The sequence below is a fragment of the Epinephelus moara genome, chromosome 14 (genome assembly GCF_006386435.1).
Source record: "Epinephelus moara isolate mb chromosome 14, YSFRI_EMoa_1.0, whole genome shotgun sequence".
NCBI classification, from domain to species: Eukaryota; Metazoa; Chordata; class Actinopteri; order Perciformes; family Serranidae; genus Epinephelus; species Epinephelus moara.
Window position 1 is genome coordinate 28,383,793 of NC_065519.1, and position 7,054 is coordinate 28,390,846.

General features: G+C 40.5%; 1 protein-coding gene across 10 annotated transcripts in view; it reads left to right on the forward strand.

Annotated features, from left to right (window-relative positions):
* Positions 1–3,095: 3,095 nt before the first annotated feature.
* The window catches only part of kiaa1109 (KIAA1109 ortholog), a 114,175-nt gene continuing 110,216 nt past the window's right edge, over positions 3,096–7,054 (forward strand). For all 10 annotated transcript variants that reach the window (XM_050061739.1, XM_050061742.1, XM_050061744.1 and 7 more), the window contains exon 1: positions 3,096–3,233. The gene's annotated coding sequence lies outside the window, so the exon portion shown is untranslated. The remainder of the gene's footprint in view (positions 3,234–7,054) is intronic.

Sequence of the window (7,054 nt, forward strand, 5' to 3'; positions counted from 1 at the left end):
GGGGTGAAGTTGTTTGTAGGAATGACTCAAATTGAAGCAGAGCTTAAAAAAATACCTCAACCAATAAACTATAGTCTAGGCACTAAGTCAGTTAGCTGATCCAGCACTTTGGTCCAGACTGAAATACCTCAACAAGTATTTGAATTATTACCATGAAGTTTTGCAAATACATTCATGGTCCCCAGTGTGTGAATCCTACTGACTGTGGTGATCCCCTGACTTTTCCTCTTGCATCAAAGTTTTCACTCATCCTGTGAAGTATCTCAGCATCCACTAGATTGACAAAACATTTAAACATTCATGGTCCCCTGAGTATGAATCCTACTGACCTTGGTTATCCTTTGACTTCTCCTCTTGCATCAAAGTTTTCATGCATCCTGGGAATGATCTCAACATCTACCAGATAGATGTGCAAAAAAATGTTGTACATTCATGGTCTGCAGAGGATGAATCCTAATGTCTAGTGATTTTCTTAGCTTTTCTGTAGTGCCTCCATGAGCTGGACGTTTGTGGTTTTGAGTGAAATGTCTCAACAACTAATCAAAGGATGGCAATGAATTTGGTCCATTCTTGCCCCCCTCAAGATGACCTCTATGATGTTTGATCCCTTGACTTTTCATCTAACACTATGGTCACCTCAGGATTTTCATTGTCAAGCATCACACTCCCATCAGCCTCAACTTACTTGTTGGCATAGGCGTTTCTAGCCCATTTTTGGGGGTGCTGAAAAAAATACATTGCATCAAATTTTTACTATTTATATGGCATTATATACTCTACAGAGTGCTACAAAAAAATAATTATAAATTACAAAAAAACGTAACTATTTTAAACTTTTAGCTTTTTACTACACTTAACTATCTTAAACTTGTAACTATTTACAGTGAAACAACATAGAGAAGTTTACAGAATCACACAACAGAATATAACTGAAACTGCAGCAGCAGTTGCAGTAGACACACTGGCACCTTCATTAATAGCAGGTTTGGTTGCTTCCAATTGCAGTGATGGATGAACAGTTCTCATGTGCCTGTGCAGGTTGTTTGGATATGAGATTTTAATCGTGCAGACTCTACACTCTGCCCTTGTATTGTCAGTGTAATTGAAATGATTCCAAATTTTACTGCTTTTCCTGCTGTATTCATTTTCTCAACTTTTTTACCTTTCCAGCATGTTGTCTCTCTCTGTAGCGCCTGCTCTCTTTAGGCCCGTTTCCACTGAAGAAGTTCCTGGTACTATTTGGGGGGCAGGAACTACTACAGGAACGTCCTGTGAACCAGGTTGTTCCTGGTGCTACTGACTAGCTAACTGACTGGATGTCCATTAACATTATAACTCCTATTGTGACAAGAAGGGAAAAGGCAGAGACAAACATTGAAAAAGTCAATTACTGTTAATGTGTTAATGTTACATGTTGTGCATTGCATTTCAAATAAAAGTCCAAAAAATAAGTCCAAGGTCCATTTTTGGTATTTTTGGTACTCACTATAGGGGGCTGGTTTACTCCAGAAACATACATACTGTTTATGTGTATGTTGAGGAGCTGCTGTATCAAAATGAGTTGTCTTCCCCCAGAAATTAGGGTTACGATATGTTTCTTTTATGATTCCAACCCATTCCTCTTTTGCTGTGGCTCAGCATTTAAATAACCTTTATCAGATTTGATGGTTTAGTCACAGACTTTCCCAAAAAGTGTTGTGCTTTTCTTTCACAAATGTGGGAATGAAATTGAGTTAAAATGTACAAAACAGTGAAATTTATCTTGCCTGGCCGGGCAGCTCTGTGCTCAGCACCCCTAAACCTCTGATCCTAGAATCGCCCCTGCTTGTTGGGCTGAGTAATTAGCAAATGTTAGCATGCTAACACACTAATCAAAGATGCTGAACATGTAATTATACTAAATTATCATAAACATCAGAATGTTGCCATGCTAGCATTAGCATTTCCTCAAAGCACCTCTGTGCCAAAGTACAGTGCAAGCTTCCATGGTTGTAGATCATAGACTGTATAAAATAATGTACATGGCCACCGTGACGTCACCCATTAGTTTGTGGACTCAAGTTTTGAAGCCTAGAGTTCGGCACTTCTGAATTTTTCGAGCCAGAAGTGACCATTTTTGGACGAGGTCGGAGCTGTGGGGAGGAGCAGTGGGTGGATCGGACTCACAGACTGTGGTGATGCAATGTCAGCAGACAGTAGTCTACAATTGTAATTTATACTTCACCAACTACATCTACCATCCTATTGACCCTGAATCATGTAAGCACAGAGTTGTCCCATAGGCACTCCATTTTGTTGCTTAAGAAACTGAATCTAGCCTTTAATACCCTATAGGCCAGAGGCCTTGTTTTTGACATATATACTGAGATCAAAATCTGCAACCCCTCTGTATCATATTCACTTCATGAGGGAAATACTATTTCAGTGTAGGAAATATAGTTCACATTGAATACTGAATACCCTCTTGGCTTGTGCAGAAAAGGGCTTCACTGACAAAAGGGCTTGATCTAAATTCTAAATGAGAGGTAATCTCTTTGCTCATTGTTTTTAGTTTAATACTATGAAAATTAACAAGCTGATAAACCACAAATATTTCTTTGCTCTTTACTGTTTTTCGAAGGAAAAGTGGAAGGAAAGGGAAGGAAAAATATTAAAAACTTTCAGGGACTGTCAAAATAAAAAAGAAAATTTAGAAAAATTAAAATTAAAAAACAGAAGTAACATCCCAGCCACCCTCTTCCTCTGACAAGTAAAGAACACTCCCTGATAATGAGTGTGTATAAATCCAACTCTTTTTATATCAATTTTTAATAATGGTGTTGTTTTTGGTTATTATACTGCGAAAAACAGGTAATTACAAAAAAGTCTAAATCTTGGTGATCTTGCTGTGGGATCAACAAATTGTACCAACACATCATCACAGCAACTCTGCTCAAATGCCTGTACTATAAAAACATTCATGTTGATCGGTAGAAAAAACTGTCTGTCAACTGTGTGCGTGGCCTCGTTCATGTTCTTCTCTCATTGGTCAGTCTCCGATTTGCCATTTTTCCTATTGGTCAATGTTGTGACTGCTCTCTCGACAGAGCAGGAAGAGATGCAAACTGGCCGTCTGCCAGGTAAATATTCAACAGAGGATGCTAGCTGTGCCCATGTCGGACGCGACAAAAGGACAGCAACTCCTGAATAAGTGGAGCAAAGATGAAACCACATGCTTTATCGAGAACATTAAGGTATGTTCCAATAACCAAGGGACTTGTTTTCACAGTCTGAAAAAGGAGAAGTTAAAGGGTGCGGCCTGCCGTCGTTAGCTTGCTAGCTAACCTCAATGCTAACGTTATGATATGCAGCGGTTAGCTTAATAACTGCATTATCCACAAGCTAAAACGTCATTAGCAAAGACGCTGACTGACCGCGCCGGGTGGGTCAGCAGTCCGATGTATAAACGTTATAAACGCCAACAAATGAAATATGTTAGGGAACAGTTCGCTTGTGTTGCTTGTGTTGAGGATAATGCCCAGGAAAGACCTGGGATTAGCTAACGTTAGCTAGGTGTGTGGCTAGTGACAGGTATGGGTCTGTGTTCAGAATTATATTTGAAGTCAAGTGCATAGTTAATTCAGCCATGGATCCCGCCTGGTCGTGTGTAAATTTAGCGAAACACACAACCTTATGTGAAGATAGAGAGCCGTCTCAACGATAACTTAGCTTTAACAGTTAAATATGTAAACAAAGCCAAAAGACAGTCACATACACCCAATAAGTTACTGCTCCCTATTCTCTTGTCATCTTCACTGTCTTGTTCAACGTTATGCAACATTCAACACCTAAAACGCAAACGAAAGTGATTTGAATCAAATGTTTGATTTGGCAAAACTGTTGCTTTGGGAGTCAGGAGTGTGCCAAATAACCGTCCACACTAATTCCAAAAAGGTCATATTCACAAAGGCGCGTATTTTGCTGATAAGCAAGGTCAGATTAAAGTTCATAGCCGGTGTTTTAGTGTAGTTTGGCGTGTTGAGCAGGGTCAGATCTGCCAGATAGGTTTGGTACACACACGTAGGTAATGCTAGTGCATCCATTTAGTTTTACTATGTTGTTTTCAACATGGAGCAACATGACAGCAGCAGCACTATGTCTTGATATTTAAGCTTGTTTGTTAACCTGTGACATGTCTTGTGATCAAGTGTGATTGTGCAGTGCTTGGCTATTTTTTTTAATGTATTATTAAGAAGCAGAAGTAATCCCACAGTGACTGTTTAGATCAAGGGTCAGCAACCTTTACTGTCAAAAGAGCCATTTCTGACTATAAATTATAATAAAGAAAAACAAATCTGACTGGAGCTGCAAAACATATCTGAGCCTTATAATGAAGGCAACACAGCTTATTCATTTTAAATTGGCCTATCAACATTACTGTTGTAAGTTTAAATGAGCATTCATTAATATGTTTTGCAACAAAGTGCCTCCTCTGCAGTGGACTATTTATGATTGTTTGGTACTTTAAAGATTTGGCAGTAAAGGCAAACAAATCAGTCTGTCCAGGCACTATTAAATTCTCAATTTTCCTCTGAGACTTTTCCTTTTTGGATTTGGAAACCATAGCTAGCCTAAATAAATAACTATTATTCATTTCCTTATGATTTTTTTTTGTCAAAGCAACAGGGAGCCAATGGAAAGTGGTTAAAGAGTCTCATGTGGCTCCAGAGCGACAGGTTGCCTTCCCCTGGTTTAGATGTATTTTTTCCCAGACCCCTGTTAGGTTTGCAGTTACTTCCCCAAACTGTCGTCTTGTAGGTTAGTTGTTGCTGCTGTGTTTGGTCCGATGTGAACAACATCTGTTGGGAGGGTCGTTAACATAAACAAGTGTGGAAGCAGCTGTGGCAGACAGTTGCGTAGCTGACAGAATTCCTCTCCTTACGTTATTTAAGTCAGCACTCCTAAACCAAAAGTGAAAACACTCAGGTTTCAGGTACCTGTGATGAGTCACTGACAGCACTGATCTTTCTGGGATGGCAGCATACTCTTTGCTCATATCTCATAACTCATGTAGGGGATTACTCAGAACATGAACCTGCTGTACAGGAATACCTGTGCTGTGATCTGTTCAGATGGACTGAATCACAGTCAGGTAGTGTAGCGAGAGATACACAGATACTTATGTATACATACAGTGTGTTACATTTAGGTGAAGTAACTGTGGTTGTGATTCCAAAAACTTCTTTCTTTTTTTGAAGTTAAGTTGACCAGCTAAAAGAGCATTTGCCTCCTGCCTGGTTTGACGTAGTAAACAAACGCATCAGCCAGAATTGGTTTGCATTAGCAGGCATCTTTAGTCGAGTCCCCTATGAGATTCAGATCTTCAGAATGTCAAATTTAACAGCAAATCAAATTTTGTGTCTTAAGATATTTGTCAAAAAAAGGCAAATCTAGAAACAGTGTTTTCTGTAAGAGAGAGTGCAGGGTTTGGTTACATCTCAGTGGTTTTACAGCCAACGTCATTTAAGGTGGATTAGATGAGGATTTGTGTTTGTGTGAGTCTCTGTGCGTAACAGTATTCAAGCTTTTGACTCCTAAGCATGGGCTGACTGGGATCACAGTATACACTTGTAGCCATGCACACACACACACACACACACACACACACACACACACAAACAAACCCATTAATGTGCAACAACCTTCCACCAGCCCGGCCACACACAAACAAAATAAAATAATCCCCCCTGTAGAAGCAAAGTCCACGTCACCAAATGCAGCCTATGTCCTCATCACGTGCACGCTTATATAGCTAATGATGATCACGTGTGGTGTCCCACATAGCAAGCCCTTTATTTTAAAGGTACAGTTCACTCCAAAACTGTAAATACATATTTTTCCTCTTACCTGTGGTGCTGTTTATCAGTCTAGATTGTTTTGATGTGAGTTGCTGAGTGTTGGAGATATCAGCTGTAGAGATGTCTGCCTTCTCTCCAGTGTAATGGAACTAGATGTCACTCAGCTTGTGATGCCCAAAGTGTCAAAATAATACATTTAAAAAAACTCACCAGCAATGTCACTTTTCAGAAACTACGACCTGGTTACATAAGAAAATCCATAGACCTTGTTGTGAGCAGTTTCATGTAGGAACTATTTTTTTGTCTACCGAACTACACCTGCCAGCTGTATCACCATGCAAAAGGAAGGATGCATCTACTGCTAGCTAGGGATGTGAACTGAAAAGATTTTATTGATAGCAATGCCATTATCGATTCTGCTCATCAGTCTCATTCTTTATCGGTTCCCTTATCAATTGGTGGTAAATAGTAGAAGCACTGCACTTGTATAGTGCTTTTCTAGTCTTGCGACCACTCAAAGCACTTTTACACTACGTGTCACATTCACAAAAACATTCACACACTGGTGGCCGAGGCTACCATACAAGGTACCACCTGCTTCTCCGTAGTTACCACTGACACACACTCACACACAGACGGAAGAGCAATTCAGCATGCTGACTGGAGGAGCTGCATGACCTGCTCTATTTTCTGAGCAGGGGTGCAATGGTACAGGTAGCCCACGTTACAGCTCGTACCTCGGTTTTTTGGGCCACGGTTTCAGTTTGGTTTCGGTACGTGCTTTGTGTGTAAAGAGAACCCCAAAATGATCTCTTTATTTTGCTTGACTTTGCACTTGACATGCTGCTGTGTTGTGCTACAGCCTATTGAAGTGCTGGCATTTGTTATTTACATGACAACGCCTGAACGCAACACAGGCTCCGCTCCATAGACGAGCTCGGTTATAATTGTCGGTCAGGAAAATGCGGCCCGGGCGGAGCTCTTGTGTGCTCACCTGTGTCTGTGTGTCTGTGTGCGCAGTGGGGCCGAACTAGTGCTGCACGAGTAATCTAATCGCAATCGCGATGTCAGGCTGTGCGATTACATAACCGCATAAAAGGCTGCGATTTGCGATTTAATGTAGGCTAAATAAATGTTAACGTGTGTGCCTGTGAACGTGACTGCCTCTCCTGTAGTGTGTGGAGTTTGTTGACATCACACCCACAAGCTATCCTGGT